This window comes from Vidua chalybeata, chromosome Z, assembly GCF_026979565.1.
Source record: "Vidua chalybeata isolate OUT-0048 chromosome Z, bVidCha1 merged haplotype, whole genome shotgun sequence".
Lineage (NCBI taxonomy): Eukaryota > Metazoa > Chordata > Aves > Passeriformes > Viduidae > Vidua > Vidua chalybeata.
Genome location: NC_071570.1, coordinates 46,488,238 through 46,507,859, shown reverse-complemented (window position 1 = coordinate 46,507,859; position 19,622 = coordinate 46,488,238). Strand labels below are relative to the sequence as shown.

The following is a 19,622-nucleotide window of genomic DNA, read 5'->3' as shown; positions in this document are numbered from 1 at the left end:
GCTTACTCCTGGGTACTTCAACAAATATATTACAATAGTCCAAATATTTCAGTGCAGGAAAATTTTTAAGGCTCCTGTTGGCAGAGGTTTAGGATGTATAATAAAATAGAGAGTCGCTTTGCCCTTCGCTTACACAGCTATTGTAGGCTGCAAGTGGGGGAATCAAGTAACTTGATTCAAGAAAGCTGGTTTTGTGTTCACAGCTGGGTGGTGCCAGCCCATTAATTTTTTACTGCAATATATTCCTTTCCAGAGTTTGTTATATTATGGCCATGTATTTTGAGCTGATAATAGAAAGAATTACATCTGTGCTTTGCCAGCTTTAGATGTGTTAGAATTCTTCTTGATGAAGACTTGGCACTTATATTTTTATATCACTATCTCTTTGTACTATGGCTCTTTCACAGTTTGGATAGCACATGGATTTTCATAGCTCGTGGATATTTGCTACTTCAATAAAGCAGGGAATAGTCTTCACCTAGTCAGGAACAGTGGTATTATGATATTTCCATACTCTTAAGTACAGAAAGAGATCTGCTTCTCTTTCCTCCGAAACAATCAGTTGAAAAAAAAGGTAACTTTCCTTCAGGTTTGGTTTGGGTGTCGTGCAAAGAAAGAATGCAGTAGAAACAATGAGATCTTTCATAATTTCTATCACTGCTCAGACCTTCTCATCAAGTGGAACTGACAGTAGGCTGAAAATTGTGTAGATATATGGAAGCTGCTTCTGAGAATTGTTACCAATTTTGGTCACATACTTTCATTTTTTTTTCAACACCAGAAAGAAAAAGAGGAAATTCAATAATATAGGCCTAAAAAAGTCCCCAAAAGATTTTGGTTTCTGATACAGAAAATAAATATAGTGGTGACATTCATAAAGTAAATTATGAGGCAAACAATTTTCTCATTTATTATTTAGATATAATCTCTCTGTGTGATATCCCTAGCATTTGTCCTGTCAGGTAGAAAGACAAGGTGTCATGGAAGAATCTTCTGATTTTGGTTCCTCCATGTGGTAGGATAAACCTGCTCTGGACTCACAGGAAATCCCCAATTATTTCATAGTCTTCTTCTCACCTTCAGTACTTTAGAAAACACATATTCATTATAATTCTTCATGGGTATGGTTTGTCTTTGCTGTGGGTGCTTGAAATGAAGTAATTCTGAGGCCTTTTTGGGAGGGGAAAGTAATATGTATCTTTTTGTGTTTGATTTCTGTTGCAAAACATCAAAAATATTAAAACCTGAGAATTACAGGGACATCTGTCTCTTCAATGCATTAATATGAATTGTTCTTACTGTTCAATTCCCCATAATTAGTTAATGCTTTTCATGACAGAGACTTTCTCTCCTCCCCAAAACACAGATCCCACTGCAAAAAAGTGAGTTAAGCTTCAGTTTTCACCTTTGAGAAATAATGGAGACGATTCTGTAGTAAGAAAAGGTTCCAGTTAGAAGTGTAAAATTCTTAGTTTCAAAGTGGTCAAAAAACCCATACTGAACTAATACAAAGACTTTTTTCAGATTTTCCTTCAAGACTATTCTTCTTCTCCCTGAAATCACATGTCTGCATGTCATGTTTTTGCTTCTAGTGCTTTGGTCATTCAGAGCCATTTGCTTGGAGATTTTCCTGCTAAACTTCAGCCACGTATTGTTTTCTGTGTCCCTTTGCTTGCTCTTCACAGGATGTTGCCACAGCTCTGCTGCTGAGAGGATGCTCTGCTGACTGTCACTGATTTCCTACCCTTATGCTGTACAGAAGAGGTGATTTTCTAGAAGCATAAGACTGAACTGGGTTTGGGAAAGTATGCTGCATAGGAAAACCTAGATCTGAGGTGCTAAGCCTCTTGTCAGCCTTTCTAACGTGCTTTGTCCATGTCCTTTCAGACAGTGATAGCTCCAACAGCTACAGACATCTTCATGAATCAGTGGTATTTAAAACACATGTCATTTGAGTGGGATGGTGGGGGGAAAAAAAAATAGGCAGACAGAAGAGCTGTCTTGGGGATCACAGTGTGAGCCAGAAAAGCATAGGGGTGGGAGGAGAAAGTATAGTCGGCCATGCAAGAGAAAACTTGGAGTAGAAAGCAGGCCACCAGGATCCCAAATTAAATAGGACTGTAGGCAGCCTGCTGCATAATCTATTCATTTTTCAGCTACATGCACAAAGATCTGTCCTTAAGGGCTAGGTCAAGTTTTACAGAACTGTACAAGGTCTGCAAAACTGGACATGCTAGCTTACAAGAGATAATGAAAAGGACTGGCCAGCACAGAACTCAAGTGTGCTCAGTAATTCCAACGCAGAGAACAATAAGAAAGTCTGTACAGAATTATAAGAAGAGTCTCTGGGTTGGGAATTAGAAGGCAAAAGAAACTGTAGAAATCTGTCATCCACAGAAAGCTCTGTACATGGGAAAAAGCTGGTGTATAGTGAAGCTGTGTTACCATTTGCCAAGCTGGATGACTGAACAGATCTGTCACTAATGCCCTTCACAACTGTTCCTATTTTCTCTCTGCCAAATGTTAGCTGGGACCCCAAGCTGCTTGCTGAAGGAAGGATCTGCATTACTACTTCTCAAAAGCACAAAAACCACAAGAACTCTGCTAAACAGCAGTATGTATTTTTAACTTCTATCATGCTTATGTCTGTGCTGCTGACAGAATTATTGCTGACAGAAGGAAGAGGTGGTATTTTTCCTCTAGCCTGTTATTAGACTTTATAAAGAAGTTGCTGGTTTGTTTTTTTTTTTTTTTCTTTTTTCATGAGGAAACTCAAGATTTTACATAGGATTTTTATATCCTTTCCACTTCTGATTCAGATCCCTGCATGAACTAAATGATAAGAATATGTTCTCCTTGGCTTTAAGAAGGCAGACACCTCTAGTTCTATACCAGAGGACTCAGATTGCTGTATACTCTGAGCAGTTCAGCTGTAAATTCTCTGTGCCATGTGTCTGCATCTGCCTGTGCCCTTTTTTGTCCTTGGAAGACAGAGCATATGTGTATGTACAGGCAAGTGTTTCTATTGGTACATGTAGGTGCAGCTGCTACAAAGGCAAACAGAACACAGCAGCCATCCTCACATGGTGCTTTTGCCCTGTTTGCCATGTCCAGTTAGTGGCTTAGCTGATGTGAGGGACAGCATCACAGCAGCCTGCTTAAATGCTAAACTGTTAAGTCATTTGTGAGGAAGCATGAAAGAAAATTGGCTTAATTAAAGCTGAGGAATATATATCTATAAGGGAAATATATATATATATATATATATATATATATATATGGGAATATATATAAGGGAAACCTTGTGATTTTAATAGATCTCGACTTCTTTCAGGAATAAAAATAATTTCAAGGATATTTCCCATGAGACACTGGACAGTGGATTTAGGCAATGGGAGAGAAACATTTCCTGCTCACTTGAACTTTCCTTGTTTCCCTGAAGTTTCCCATTCTATCTTTCAGGGAGTAGTTTTTGAGAGCTTATCATTCACAGTGAAAGACTCATGTTCCTGAGTGATGCCTGGTCTGAAGGATCTTTGACATTTTCCTATAGATGCTTTTTAAGATTTTTCTTTTACCTAAATTTCTTGTGGTTGATGTGGAATGACTGCATAGGCTTTTTCCATCTAGATCACTATCCCAGTCTGTCTTGTGCCAGGGCAAAGACTGTGCCGTATTTCTCGAAAATATTATTTCCTGCTTACTTATGTTGCTGTACTACTGGATAAGATTCCACCTGACAGCTGTGATGTCAATGACATCACTCTACCCCAGCAAAGTCTCTATTGCTTTGAGTTCTTCATTACTGGATTTAGAATAATGGCCATTTGATTAAGAACAATGTATATTTTTAGTTTCATTATGGCAGTAAGGGCTGCTTCTGTAGTTTCTGTTTCCTTTCTAATTTTTTGTGCAGTTTCCCATATTTTTGCTGATGCCGTTAAAGGGTATTTTTCACAAAGAATGGCTTTCAGCCCAATTTCCCCCTTCCCAATGAAAAATTCCTTTCTTCTGGCATTAATTGATTAAATACTTCCCAATGACAAGAGTCACCGACATTTTGGAAAAAAAACCATGAAATCAGAAACAGGAAAATTGTGCCTGTTTTTGATTCTTTGGATAGCTCTGAGAAGCATTTCTTTTTTTGTATTTTGTTAGACAGAAAAAAGCTGAAATAAACAAAGCAGCCTAGGTTGACTTATCAGATGTACCGAGTCTAAAATAAATACTTTGATTTCAAATATCTTACTATCTTCTTTGTAACAGAACTCATCCTTTAATGTTGAGCTTACTTGAGTTGTACTTAGTGAACTTTACAGGACTGCTTGTACAACTGCTTCAGTACCCTCATCTGACTTGGCTGACAGCTCTTTACATTTCAAACTGTTTAAATTTTATTTAGGGAGAAACAGTTAGCACTTGTAAACACTCTTTTTATAGGAATTTTCATGATTCAGCTTCTAGCTCTCCACCTTCACAAGAACATTACAAAGTCAAATAGAAAATATAAAGCATATAAAGCAAAAGGAAGTATGACACTTTGAAACTACTCCTTTCCTGAGGTCACCGTGGTTTTCTTTCAGACAGCTCTCTAAAGGATGCTTATAAAACATCTGTGAGTTAAATCAGCTGACTTAGAGAGAGGTTGTTTTGGTTTTTTTTCTTAAATTGTGTCTTCAGAGGTCCTTCCATGATTGACCAGCAAACAGCTACAGCTGGGGAAGAAGAGTGATTATGGGGATGTTGTGAGCTCACTAATGAAGAAATTTTAACAACAAAAAAAGGGAAAAGTTGAATGGTATGGAATGCAGTGTGCTATCCAATGTCTGTTACCACAAAGTTAAAACTTTGCAAGGAGCTGAAAATAAAAAGGTCAGTTCCCATGCACTTGCAGAAAGATGACAGATGAAGCTTTGTGATTCCTAACACTCCTGCTTGCTGGAGGAGGGATCAAAGGCCGTCTAATGATGCAGGAATAAACTTACAAAAGACATTTAAAAAGTTAAAATTTCTTCTTTATAATCTGTATGTCCTTTGTGTGCTTCTTTTGTGCTTGTTCCCATTTGGTGTAAATCTCTGTCATAACTCTCCCATCAGCAGAGTAAAATGCACTTTAAACCTTCAAGCCTTACGAAGAATAAAACTGCTTCTTTGAGACAAGACACATTAAGTGCACCACTTCCTACAAAGTGGCAAAATTAATGAGCAGATACTGAAGTACTCAGGATTGCTATACACTCTTTCAGCAATTGCATATTCCCAGGAGTTAAAATTGCATGCACATCATATAGAGAATTGGTAATGTGGATTTCCAGGTGTAGGGAAATAGATTCATTAGTAAATACTGTCTGGCAAACAGAAGAAAAAGGGGAAGATACCTCATAATTTCCACTGCAAGTCAGTGGAGAGGACTGAGAGCAGGACAGATTAGAGAGATGTTGGAAAAAAAAAGAAAAACTCTTGATCAGCCTATAAATGAGGACGTGAAGGGGAGCTTTTATTGCTTCTACATAAATCTGGACACATATCTCAATGGAAAACTGGTCAGTCCACTTAATTTTAATCAAAGAAAATACAAGTGGTTTATTATTATATATACATAATTAATGAGGAAATTACACATTCAGAATCCAGCCTTGAGCTTCTGTAAAGGCTTTTTAAAGTACATAGTGACAAAAGGAAGGCCAATAAAATGTGGGCCCAGTGCTGAATGGCGTGGGAGTTTTGCTGAGATTGGATATTGCAAAACATGAGTACTTAATGCCCTCTTTGTCTCAGACTTTACTGGTGAGACTGGCCTTCAGGAATTCGAGGGCCCAGAGACCAGGCAAAGTCTGGAGGAAAGAACATGTGAAAAGGTGGTCAGATCAGGGAATACTTAGGCAAACTGGACAAAGATAAATTCATGAATTGTGATGTGATAGATACCTGCAAGCAGGTGGAAGCTGGTTCAGTATTGTTGAGACCACACCAGTGCTGAAACTGGGTTCCAGTTGAGGTATCACCAGTATAAAAGAGACATGGACACATTGGGAGGGTTCAGCAAAGCACCACTGTGGCATTAAGGGACTGGGGTATTTCTCATGTGAGGAAGGACTTAGCAAGCTGAGACTGTTCAACTGGGAAAAGAGATGGTTCAGGAGGGAATCTTACCAATGCGTGCATTGACTGGAAGGGAGGCTGAAAAGAGGTGAAGTCAAGCTCTTTCTTCAGTGTTGCCTGGTGAAAGGCAGTAGGTACTAAATTAAACACAGGAAGTTCCTCCTGAATATTGGGAAATCATTTTTCACTGTAGGGATGATAAAACATTGGCACAGGTTACACAGACAGACTGTGCATTATGACTCCTTGAAAATCTTCAAAAGCCACTTAATATAGTCCTGGGCACGTGACTCTTCCTGGCCCTGCTTGAGTACAGGGAGTTGGACCAGATGAACTCCCGACATCTGTTCCAGCCATCCTCAGCTATCCTTTGATGAACCATCCTATGATACTGTTATCAGCATTACAGCAGATAAACTACTAAATCTGTATAAATACTTTCCAATCTCTAAAATAAGAGCCTCCAAAAGCCCTCACCTACTCTACATTCACACAGTTATGTGCAGTTCCTCCTGCACTTGGAACATGCATTTCTCTTTCGTGGCAAAGTGATTCCTGTAGCACAGTTCTCCTCTGTGCCATAGGAGATACAGACACTCAATGTTCAGAAGTGCTTAGGCTGGTCCTAAGTCCACATATCCTACTCCAGTAGGAAAGGTATCACGTGGTTCCTTTGCATACCCAGGGCTGGGGTTGCATGCCCTTGAGCCCCAGCTAGCTCAAGTGCAGCTGCTGGCAGTGGGGGGGGAGATGATCCAGGCTGTGGAGATGCATTTGTCTGTGATGGAGGGTGTGGCACCAGCAGTGCTGTTTCTTACAATGCCAAATTGGCCTGACTGCTGCTCTGACCTCATTGCTCCCCTCCAGGGGTGCTCCCCATTACCACAGTTCCATGCTCCTTTTCTGTTTTTCTTTTTGGCTTTCCCTGTGTTCAAAAGTTGCTTGGTAATCTAGTTAAAGTTTGATCTGTCTGAATGTTGTCCTTCTCTTCAACACCATCAGCTGGGGCTCAAGCTATGTCAGGCAATTTTGAGTGTGTTGTGGATGAAATGAACAGGGCTAATGCCTTTATTAATGTTCAGCTCTTTATTAAAAAGATCAGCTGGGCAGGGGGCTCGACGCAGAGCTCGCCCCCACGGTCGTAGCTTTCCCAGGCGGTCGAAAGGAAGGAGGCGTGCAGAGTCGGTCACTGGAGTCCCGAGCAGCAGCTGTCCTTTCTTCTTTCCTTGTGGCACACCGGTGGCCAGAGGATGAGGAGGCGTGGTGTGCAGAGTCTGTTGCTGAAGTCCAGAACAACAGCTGTCCCTGCTCCTTCCATGGTGGCAGCACCAGGGCTCCCTCTCTCTCTCTCTGCCTGCTTCTCACAGCCTAACCTGGTCTATTCCTTCTTAGGTGATGGCGACAGGTAAAAGTCAATCAGGGGATGTGTTTCCCTCTTCCTCAGCTAGGGCATTTGTCTAGACTCCTCTACTGTGTTCAGTTTTTGATTTATAGTACTTTTTATCTCCTAAAAATACTCCCATGATCCTAAGGGGTTTTTATTTCCATGTTAGTCCCAGAATGGCAGCATGGAGGGGTGGGAGGCCAGTTATCTCCAGGTAGTTTAGAGAAAACAAACAGAGCAATTAGCTAATTAGCATTTCAATATCGGTACTTAGCTAGAGTTAGTAGGTGTTTGTGTTTTTTTTTTTTTGTTTTTTTTTTTTGGTTTTTTTTTTTTTTTTTTTTTTTTTTGGTTTTTGGTTTTTTTTTTTTTTTTAGTGTTGCCACGGGAACTAAGAAGGCCCTGCCCACGTCTTTGGGGAACACGTGGAAACTATTCATTACAGTGGACACAGTCTGCACTCAGGCTTGCATGTTACCACTTTTGCTAGGGTGGTGTGTGGTCAGGTGTGATCCATTCTCACAAAAAAATAAAGAGAAGATGGGGCAGACTTTTTCTGGATGGTGAGAAAATAAAAGATGATGTCCATAAATATGCAGGGAATCCTCATCTAACATGTGACAAAACTTCTTTTCCTTGACAGCTGTGTAGCCTACAAGAGAGATGGGGAGATCCTTGAAGATACCTAAGCTTTTACTGGAGATATGTAAACTTCTACTTAGCAAGCTTATCTAGTTGACTCTGCTTTAAGCAGAGTACTGGAAATTGCTAGAAATCTCTACCAGGCTACGCTTTTGTGTAAATTTCAAAGCTGTGGAGAATGTCAGTGTTGTGAAATATTATTCTACAGCATATGATAGTGATGGGTCAAAATACTTTGATTCTGCTTAAAAAGAAGATTCTTAGCATTTCATTTTAGAATTGATTAAATATTTGGATTTGATTTGAACAGAGAATCTGTACTGTCAGACTTCTCTCTGTGCAATATGCCAAAACACCTCATTCTGCAGTTCTGCAAATAAAGGTTCCCAAGATAAATAATGCCCTTTTCTCAGAGTAAGGTATCCATAATCCAGGTGGAGAACTCAAATCAGACTGTGTAAGAGAGACAAGGCAGAGTAACAAGCAAACTAAAGGTCTGAAGAATTGCCATACTCATACAAAAACAAATAGAGCAAGCATAACTGGCTCAGACAGAAAAAATTTGGCTTGTTGAAGTAAGCCAGAACATTTTCATGTTGCTTGGAACCCTACGTAAGAGACATTTTTTTTACTTTTTGAAAGACAGTTGATGGGAAAACAGAGTTTTCTGAATAATTACACTGGTTTTTTTCACTTTCCTGATGGAAAAAGTCCTGAGTATATCCTGCAGTATATACATCACCCTCTTACAATGTTTATTAATGTGTCATAATTTTAAGTGCTTAAATGCATTCTGACTGTCTAAGAAGAAATGTTAAAATACCTTCATCAGAGCACATAATACATAAAATGTGCAGGACTTCCAGACCATTATTAATGCCTCCAGAAAAGTTGTGACCTGGTGTCAGACTAGATTTGTCAACACAAAAGATTTTCCTGTGTTTCTAAAGCTGAAATTGAAAAATAAAAAACCTACTAAGCTTTTAAAAAACATTAATTAGCACAGAGTTTCTCACAGTGCTGGAAGACTTTGGCTGGAAATTGCCACTTGACATGAATGTGAGCCAGTGTGAAGAGCAAGGCCCCGTCAGAGCTGGCATATATGTTAAATGTAATCTGCAAGGAATTTAATCTTCCTAAGTCCCTTGTAAAATGTTTTTCAATATTTGAAAGTAAAAATTTAATGTGTCCTTGTCACAAAGAATAAAGAATCACTTTTCCATTTTGAAATATCCAAAAATATTTCATAAAGTCCTGCTGCCAAGTGATAAGTTATTATGGGGTGGGGTTTTTTTGTGTTGTTGTTTTTTCCTGTTAGTTTGTTTTTGTGGGTTTTTTGTTTGGTTGGTTGGGGTTTTTTTTTGGTGGTTCTATTTTTTTGAAAAAGCACTCGTTTATTTGTTGTTGTTTATTTTATTATTGTTCTGTTGAAGGTCTTGCTTGCAGTAAGAAACAGCCTTAAGATTCTTCGTTCTTTATTCTCAACTATGAAGTCACCATCTCTGGTACAATGAGTACTAGCCATACCATAATAATTTCACAAAAATTCAACACACTTGCTATGCATGGATCTCTGTGATGCTTTGAATCTGCTAGATATCTTCTCAGTAATGGAACTGAACCAGAATTTTCTATTTATGGAGAAAGTCACTGTTGCATAAAACCTCTGACTCACACCAAAACCAGAATTTTTAGCTCAACATGTTGATGTTTACTTTCTGTCTTTCAGGATGCAATCTCAGAGAATTCAGAGTTGCCCAGAAAGAATTTCTGTATAATTCAGTGTATCAGTCTCCAGCATTGCAGAAAGAACAACAGTATTTTTCTGAATATCTGCTGAACTGTCTTCATTTACATTATGGGAGACGGGTATTGGTTGTCCAAGGATAATGTGGCACTTTGTCTCTCTTCCTAACTTCCTTGAGAAGTTCCTATATATTTGGAATTTGGGACAATTACAAAGGAAGACTCAAGTCAGTCCTCTCAAACATTAAGACCCTGTCAGTTGAAGTCTTCTACAAAGAAAAACCAAACTATGAGTGGTGTGTTATGTTTGTGTAACTTCATATATGCCCATCATTCTTCTTCTCCTTCCCTTTTTTCCCCTCCCTCCCTCCCTCCCTCCCTCCCTCCCTCCCTCCCTCCCTCCCTCCCTCCCTCCCTCCCTCCCTCCCTCCCTCCCTCCCTCCCTCCCTCCCTCCCTCCCTCCCTCCCTCCCTCCCTCCCTTCTTCTTATTCTCTATACTTTCACTTTTATCTTTCCTGTCAGATAAGCCTGGATGTATTTCTGAACCTGTATTTATCCACGTATGTGTTTGTACATGTATGTAGATGTTCACACTTTGCCTTTGAACAGAAACACAAGAGCAAACCTGGTCCTGAAGACCAATTTCTATTGCCACGGTATGTTCTGGTTTCCTGTTCCCTTGGGTCCTGATTATCTGTTTTCTTGTTCTGAAGGTTTGTGCTTTATCTAGCACAGGCACTGTGTGGCTTTAAGAGTTAATGATACCCTAAATGTTAGGCAGACCTGACTAAAGTACTTTCTTTGGTAGCAACATGCTCATGCATTTTTCTAGGACATACTGTCTTTTGTATTTGAGGCTTGTCTTGTTTTCAGACCAGTGTTTAAGGCTGGCTGTCCCTAGGACGGTGATGAAGAAAGTGTAAGCTGAATGCTGCACACTGGCTGCCTTGTGGAAGAAGAAGGCTTTGTTCTACACTGCTCATTATCAAGGGCCCTAGGATGCACTTTATGTAGTGCAGACAGCACTACTAGTCTGACTTTTCCACACTGAATATACCTCACACTTTCTGGGCATTTTGAGGTTGTTAAAGACCTTTGTAGAAAGTTTATTTTAGTAGTCTGTCATCTCTCGGGACATTTACAAGAAGAAATGTAAAGATGTGGCATGGGCCTAGAGGGCCCAGTGAACTTGATCTTGCCTCTTAAGTAGTACCACCATAACTGAATGGCAGTCTCTTCTGCTTTGATTGTGCTGTGACAATCTTGAAAAGACACAAACCTGGCAAACTTTTTATGGTCAGGTAACAGTTCCATTTCTGCATGGGGAAACACATGGTTCATACCCAGGCTTGTGTGGTAGGCATGATCCTTTGCAGAGCATCCAGTAAGCCTTTTGCACTCAGATCTTGAACCTTGCTGGAACTAGCTCCTTTTCTGTGGTGCTAAAGAAATGCAGGACATAGAGAGGTTCCCTAGCTGAAGGTGATTTTTTTTTCTTGAAATGCATAGTCATTTTTACAAGTATCGAAATGCAGACATTTAGAAAAAGAAGTGTATCTATTTTTGGCCTTTCGTGTCAAGAAACCCTAAGGCTGTTCAGATGCTCTTTTCTCTCTTGCTTGACTAGCTAATGGTTCTTACAAGGTCATTTGGAAGTGGAAAGCAGCTGCGCTTCTCTTGGCTAAGCACTGAGACATACTGAAAGAGAGTGTAGGTGGTTTTAGTGGCCTGAGGAAGGACTCCACTGCAAAATGGCCACAAGAAAACTCATGAATCCAGAGAGGAATTTCTAAACAGCTCCATAGATTCCGGTAGTTGAAAGGTTTCCGAAATTGCATTATCATTTTGGTATATGACAACTATGGAGGAAAACAAAAGACATAAAAAAAATTACCTACTGCTGTACAGGGTTTTTTTTTTTGATACCTTATCTACTGGCTGTGACATCTAAAGGTCTGCTGCTCTGCGTAGTTTCAGTTTCTGCAGAGAAAGACAGATATCCCTGCCTGAGGAGAATCTGTTGTCATTCTCAGGCTGTTGTATTTCTTCGTAGCTCCAAATGAATACAATTTTTCTTAACAATTTAAAGGCTAAAAATTAATGTAAGTAAAGAAAACCTATTCAACAGACATAATTACATAATATAATAAACATTGAAGTTAACTACATTTGATAACATTTGGTGAAGTGATTTACCTCTATTATGCTTTTTCAGGAACAGAACATGAGTAAATGTGATCTGTGAAAGGCTGTATTGAAAAACCCATATTGGTGCAGGAAGGCAAAGTCAGCCTGATGTCCATGTACATACTGCAGCAAAAACATCCTTGAATATACCAAAATTGTTTCAATGACTGGTTTACTGGGAGTTGAGGAAACTGGATGAAGTCTGGAGAAAGAGAAGTAGAATGTATTTTTTCTGGTGTAATATGAGGAACTTATTTTGAGATCTTGAAATCCATTGATGGCCTTTAGTCTATTAAACCCATTTGCTCAGTATTTTTGGTAATTTTGTTTAAAAAATCAGTTTTGGGATGCAAAACATATTCTGATTTTTTTTTCCTCTATATATTCTACTTAAAGCTGATAATATAAATAAAAGCAGATTTTAAAAGATGTACTACGGACTTCTGTTGAAGCATAACTTGACCTAATAGCATAAGTAAAAACCTATTTTGTGTTAAGAAAACTGTGTATCATTGTTTGCTTATTAAAATGAAGGTTTTCTCTCCCATGTGTTGTGTAATTGCCATAGCTTCCTGATTACCAACAATTCAATAAAATTGAAAAAAATAACCGAAACATGTATTTCAAAAGCTAACAACTGTTTTTAAAACCAGCATGGCCTGGAGGGTGAGGGAGGGGACTCTGCTCTGCTCTGGTGAGGCCCCACCTGGAACCCTGCATCCAGCTCTGGGGTTTCAGCACAGGAAAGTCATGGACCTGTTGGAGCGAGTCCAGAGGAGGGAAACCATGACAGCCAAAAGGATGAGGACCTATTCTATGAAAAAGGATGAGAGAATTGGGATTGTTCAGGCTGGAAAAGTTTTGGAATACCCTGTGCACTTCCAGTCCCTGAGGGGAGCATACAGAAAAGATAGGGATTATTTAGAAAGGTATTTACTGACAGGACAAGGGGGAATGGGTTCAAATTGAAAGAGTAATTTTAGATTAGATATGAGGAAGAAATTATTTACTGTGAGGATAATGAGACACTGGGATAGGTGAAGATGTAGATGCCCCATCTCTGGAAGTATTCAAGGCCAGGTCAGATAGGGCTCTGAGCAACCTGGCCTAGCCATGGCAGGGGTGTTAGAACTAGATAATCTCAAAGTCCCCTTCAAACCCAAACCATTTTATGATTCTGTGGTACTATGATAAATACAAAACAAGGTTGATGGCGTGCTTATGGCATTATGTCCTACTTCCTCATCCAGAAGACTCCGCTTCATTGTGCTGACCCAGTCCAGGTAGAACAACTAAACTGTCTTGGGGCCAAAGTCTTCTGTTGTTTCCCAGTGAAGTTATCCAAGAAAGCTTGCCCAAAATCATAGGAATACCATTTGAAATATTATGAATTCCTAGAAACTATGAAGAATGGATCAAGCTTCAAGAAAAGAAACCTAGATCTGAGAAAATCATTCTGCAGTAAAGATAGTGGGATGCTGGGATGGAGTGGTGAAAGGATGATGGAAGTCTGGAGAGCATGTTAACTACATCTCTTTCTGAGGAATGTCTTACATAAAGCCAAGTATCATGATTTCAGAGTGGGAGACAAGCAGTCACAACATCCTGTATCTCTCTTCAGTATTTCTGTAGCATAATAATTTCAGAAGGGCATAATATTTGAATGTCACAAGTATTGAATCTTGATTACAGCTTCATAATTAAATGGGCTTCAATAGGAAGGTTAAATTACTCTGTTGAAAAATATTTGGAAGGTTTGTCCCTCTGAGTAGTCATGTCCTGCACATGTTGTAAAAACCTTAAGGCCAAATTACCAACTCACCTTAAGGCCATACCTACCAAACCACTACTTCCTTAGGGGACCTCATTCCCTGTCCCCAAAAAGAACTCTGCAGGAGTTGGGGTTCATGTGGGTGTGTGTGCGTGCTGTGTATGCTGAATGGAAGAGGCACATGAGAGTCCTTGCTTGTAAGCATTTGGATACTTATAATGCCAAGGATAGAAGAAGGGAGGGAATTGATCCCTCTTGTGGAAAGAGTGCCTTGCGGATGAAGGTGACTAAGCCCAGAGCAGCAGGCCAGCTGGACACAGGCGTTTCTGAAAAGTCAGCAGCTCCTGGTAGCGTGCTGCTGGCATGTTGAATGCCCTCATACTGTGAGAGACTTCAGCTCTTCAGAAAAGGCAAGCACCCACCAGAGGTGTTGTGTAGCTCCAGAAGATGACTTAGTTCACTTGTTTTAGGATGACAGCATGGACCCCTTCCCCCACTGAACTTTGATGTATCTCTAAACTGAAACATTCCTTATGAGGGAAAGTTTCAAATCCTCTCCAAGCTACCATAGCTCAGAAATAATTAAAATTCCTTTAAATATCAGCTGGTCTTGTCAGGTTGGATTTATTCCTGGAGCTGTTGCCTCTGCTAGGCCAGGTATTTAACAAAAGCTGATGATGCCACATGAATAACTGGTAAATCAAGAAGACTCCTAAAGCTGTGGACAAAAATGGAGGCAGTCAGAGAATTAAAAGCAATGAGGAAACCATCATACTCAGATGATCATACTTAGAATTCTTTTTTCCCTGATTGCATCACAAGAAATTCTCAAATATTCTCTTTGAAATATGTACCTAGTGACAGCTGTGTCTGTCATCTTTATGTGCTGACTGTATTGAAAATCTTGGAAGTACAAGCTACATTCATAGGGGCAATAAAAAACAGCAATTGCTAATTTTTTACAGTCAGTTTTTAGATTTCAATTTGATTTGAAAGAATATTACAGTGATGCGTGCTGCATTATTAGAGATAATAATGGTTCTGTGACCATTTCGAGTACAAAGTCTGATTTTAAGGAAATTAATTTAGCTATACATATTTATACTGGGCAGATTATTGATAAAAGGAATTCTGAAGGAGTAGCAAAAGGAATGTAAATAAAGTTATTCTTATGCAGGTGTAGTGATGAATTACAGCCTGCTTCTGACTGTCTAAGTGATTAACTCTATGAGCTCATGTAGACACATTGTAGGATAATGCTCAGTGTAGAACTGCTGAATTAACGGTGTTGACCCCATTAGACAACAAAGCGGTTTTGGGTGCATACCTAGAGCTGTGATGGTGATATACTCATGTTCTAGTGTCTAGAATCACAGCTCAAGAAAGGCCAATCAAACAAATCAGTGGGGGCTGGAGGGAGGCAGAACACAGGGTCCCTAATCCAGCAGCAATGCCATTGATGATACTAATTATGGTTCAGTCTAGTTTGGACCAAACTAAACAGGAACTGCATAACAGAAGCTAATAAATTCTGTCCCTTCCCAAGTCTTCTACCATTAAGTCTAGAGCAATAAAGTCAGTCTTGCTCAATTTTCTTTTTGCATTCATGTTAAAAAAAAATACCTTAATTTCCCAGGCAGTTACTAATCAGAGCCATTTAATTAAGCCAAACAATAGTAAGTGAAGTGTTAATAGCATCCTTAAGGTAGCAGATCTTTTTCTAGCCTAAGTAAAACATGTGAGCAACAGGGTGACCGAGAGTGGCTCATATGCCTTCTTCTTCAGAGATCAAATAGGTTGAGGCCTCCAGAACTGCAGGCAGCATATGCCTTCCTACAGGACTCAAGTACTGCATCAAAAAGGGCATCCCAGCTTTGGTCAGAGCTATAGGCTTTATTTTGTATTGTACAGAGTTGGCTTATCATCTCTAAGGAGGCAGTAGGTAGTCAGAATCTGTGCTGATGCATATGACTAATTGGATGTGTGTTATCAGATTGTTACCAGCACTACAAATTAAGTGGATAGATGCCACCCTATAGAATGCCTGCATGCACTTTCACAGAGTGATGTGGGCCACAGTCAATCATCTGGGCTGCCAGACATAATCAAAGTTAATTCAGATGTTAGGGTCTAGAAATGGCTAGATCTCAAATTCACCTGAGTAAGATTTGCAGCAGATCAATCCAGCACTGCAAGTCTTACAGCTTCTCAGACTACTAGGGTCCATTGAAAAGCACCTTTATGCCTAGGACTTTGACAAGAGATTCTCATTGAAGAAGAAAAAAACAACAAAGGCTGTCTTATTTCCAAGGACAGAGCTTAGCAGATGAACCATTCTATCCTTTTCTGATTTTTCTCTGTGCTAAGCCAGTGCCTCCAGACCAAGTCACCAAGCCAACAACAATTGGTAGCAAAAATGTTCATCAGGCACAATAAAGTTGCCTCTTGAAGGCACTGCTGTAAGTAAGGGGAATTTAGTCTTTCTGGCGGGTTCTTATACTACTGAGTAATGTTCACTTTTTTCACATCTATGTAGCTTCCTATCTCTAGGTAGCTACCCAGAACCTGCTGTGACTCTAGTAGGAAATGATTTTCTGTGTCAGGAGAAAAGAAGTTTTAGAGTTTAGCAAAAGTGATTATACTCTTGAAAAAATTGAATCTACATCCTGTTGACAGGTTAGAAACTTCCAAAGTATCTGGTATCATCAGTCACAACGAGTCTTTAAGTTCTTTGTTTCTGAATTAAGCTCTCTGTATTTTGAAGGGGGGTATTTTTTCCTTGCATCTTAAACAGTATTATCCTCCTATGAAGGATAATAATGCCGTAAAAGTAATACTCTTTTCTTCCTGTATCTTAAACCAAGCTCTTTTTGTCCAGCTCATCACCTTTGAGTGAATATGTTCCTCCTAATGCAGTGTTAGAACAGGCTCAGTGCAATGTTTCTGCTGACTTCAGCAGCTCTTGCTTCGGCCTTTATATTTGGAACTTAGTTTCTAAAAAAAACCCCTTTGGCAAGCTTTCTACTTCTGTCACTCAAGACCATTTCCTCCCATCTTCTTTCCCTCAAGAGTGGTGTTTCTAACCCACTAAAATCCATTAGTATCCAGAGGAAGCTTGAATGTGAAGACAACAGAGGAAAAATGGTGCTAGTAAAGGGTTACATCTTTAAAAGCATTATCTTTCCTTTTGGCTTTGACTAAACAAATTAACTGTTCACTTGGGTCTTTTGTAAAGCAACAAAAACTACTGTTCTGAGGCTGCCACACAAAAGATGCCCAGCTGTGCTTCTGGTCATGGAATTCTCTCTACTCCCTAACACTCCTTGGGATCTGGGAGGCACTAAAGGTGTGTGTGTGTGTATGTATGAGCTGAATCTTGCACCCGTTGTAAACAAATTTATGAAAATACAGATGATCTACTAGTAAGAGAACTTTCTGTAGAATATTTCTCTATGACACTAAATTAATGTTACTGTTTGTATAGATCCTAGCATAACAAGAGACATGATACAGCTTACTGTTTGTACCATATCAGGTCAAACACGCTGGACCATAATTGATTCCATGTTCACTTTCTCTGACAGGGCATGAGCATTAGCCTGTAAGGTACCTCAGACTGTGAGCAGAAGTTCATTGTCCCTAAATTTACCTTTGTGTTTGACTTTCTGATATTTCCTAACTTTTCCTAGACCTTTGAAAGTGTCTGAAATTGGGTGCATAGGATGTTACTGGCTGTAAAGAAAATACAGAAACTAATTAGGTGAGATGCTTAATGTGAGCTCTTCCCTGCACTCTCTACTCCCAGTGGGTTGTGAAAAACACTTTTTCTCCCCGAGAAATTGCGTCACCAGAATGTTTACCCTTCTTCATCACTTTTCTTGAAAATTTTAGAAAGCCACATATATAGTAATGTAGGTTTATTTTCTCAAATTGATCTTTCAATTCTGACTGGAATTCTCTAGAGAGAGAATAGGGTTTCTCTAGATATAGAATTAATCAAGATTGAAATATAACAATCAGCAACTATTTGAAATCGAAACCTTCTTCAAGTTATATATGACAGGAGGAAATAAATCCTGCATCAGTAAGTGCAGTCTTAGACTCTTAGTGCATTAGAGAACACCTTTTATCAATATTCAGTGACCATTTTTCACATAATACTTGTAGATTTTCATTATAAGCTGCCTTTAATTAATTATTTGTTCATTAACAACTGTCCTTCTGCTGGCTGCAAGTCCATATGAATGTGGAAAATTCTTAATGTGAGATAGCATTACCGGTTTTCTGGGTCTGTCAGTACTGTAGTAGAGAAGAAGGTAAAGATGACTTTAATTCCAGGTCTTGACTCCCAAGACAGACTATAAATTTTGGCTGTTCTCTTTCCAGATCTCAGAGGAACATCTGTTATATATCCTAGGCCCAGCACATTTGAAGTTTTCATGATATACCACACTTCCTTGGGATCTGTCTTAATTGAATTTGTGCATGAGGAAAGCAATTGCATGACACATGGACAATTCAACAGATGCTCCCTCAAATCATGAAGCCAGTAGCTGGGAAATATTTACTGGAGTTGAGAGTCCTGGCAATTAGAGCAATCACAGGTGGAAATCCTGACTGGTCTTCAGGAGTCACTCAAAAGAGAGGGAAAAGCAGCATTCTGTGGACAGGTACTATGTGTTTCTGAGGCAGTTTGCCAGCCTTACTCAGACTGCCTTAAAACAAAAGCAAAGCCCTGCTCTCAGGTGAATTACTTGCATCCTGGTTTTGAGCAAACCTTTCCTGTGACTCCTGGTTCTATAATCTCCTGTTTTATGGCTTCCAGAACAGCGTTAGAACAGTGTTTCTGTCAAGACTTTACAAAAAATGTAGACAGGAATAACTCCAGGTGAGGAACAACAATAGAAGGCTATCATTTGGGACATTCTGCCAGAGGAACAAGTTGTACCCAGAACTGGGTTTGCTGGACTGCACAGAAATAAGACCTGGGTTTCATGGGAAGCCAACATTTCTGAATGATGTCTTGATGACTACAGCAATCATTCTGTTCTCCCAAGAAGCAGCTACATTTCTGGTTCAGTCTTTGGGTCTTTCACTGTGCTGAGTAGTGTTGCTAGAGGATCAAGTAATTGCCACAGAAATTAAGGAAGACAGAGAACTTTGAATCATAGATACGAAGCAATGGTCACCTCCACTACATGCAACAATCAGCACAAACAGATGGACTGTCCAGCACCAGGTGTGACAGAAGAAATATACCTGCCCTTGAAACAGATGCCATTTATTTGAGAAAGGTTGCTGTATGACAAAATGTAGACCTATATATTTAGAGCTAAAGTGCTCTACTTCTAGACTTTGAGATCCTGTGCATGTCCTGAGGGAACAAATCTTTATAGAAATAGAAGGCTTCACAGGATTCATCAGATCCTGGTCTTTCCTGTTTAGAAATCCAACAAGGCTCTCCAGGGCCCTTGCTAGGAACTTCAGCTAAAAGAGAATTTCAAGAGCCAGTCCTTGTGTAAAGATCTGTTGAACAGTTTAAATAAAAGTGGGTAATGAATAAAGAGGCTGTGACATGACACACATACTGCTATGGAGACTGAGTGATTTGTGTTAACTTTGGAGTTTTTGGCTAGCAAGCTTGTGTTTTGTTGGGCTTGTGTGAGATGAGTTCCAGGGACACACTTGCAAAATTTCTGCTTCTCATTTAGGAGTTTGACCTGTGGCACTGCTTTGAACTTTACTGATTCTGCTTCACACCAGAGAAAGGGTGTGCATCCCGAAGTCCA

The 19,622-nt window shown here is 39.6% G+C and overlaps 1 protein-coding gene across 1 annotated transcript in view; it reads left to right on the top strand.

Moving 5' to 3' along the window:
• Positions 1–19,622, top strand: part of CPLX1 (complexin 1) — a 202,781-nt gene that overhangs the window by 29,435 nt on the left and 153,724 nt on the right. The window lies entirely within an intron of this gene.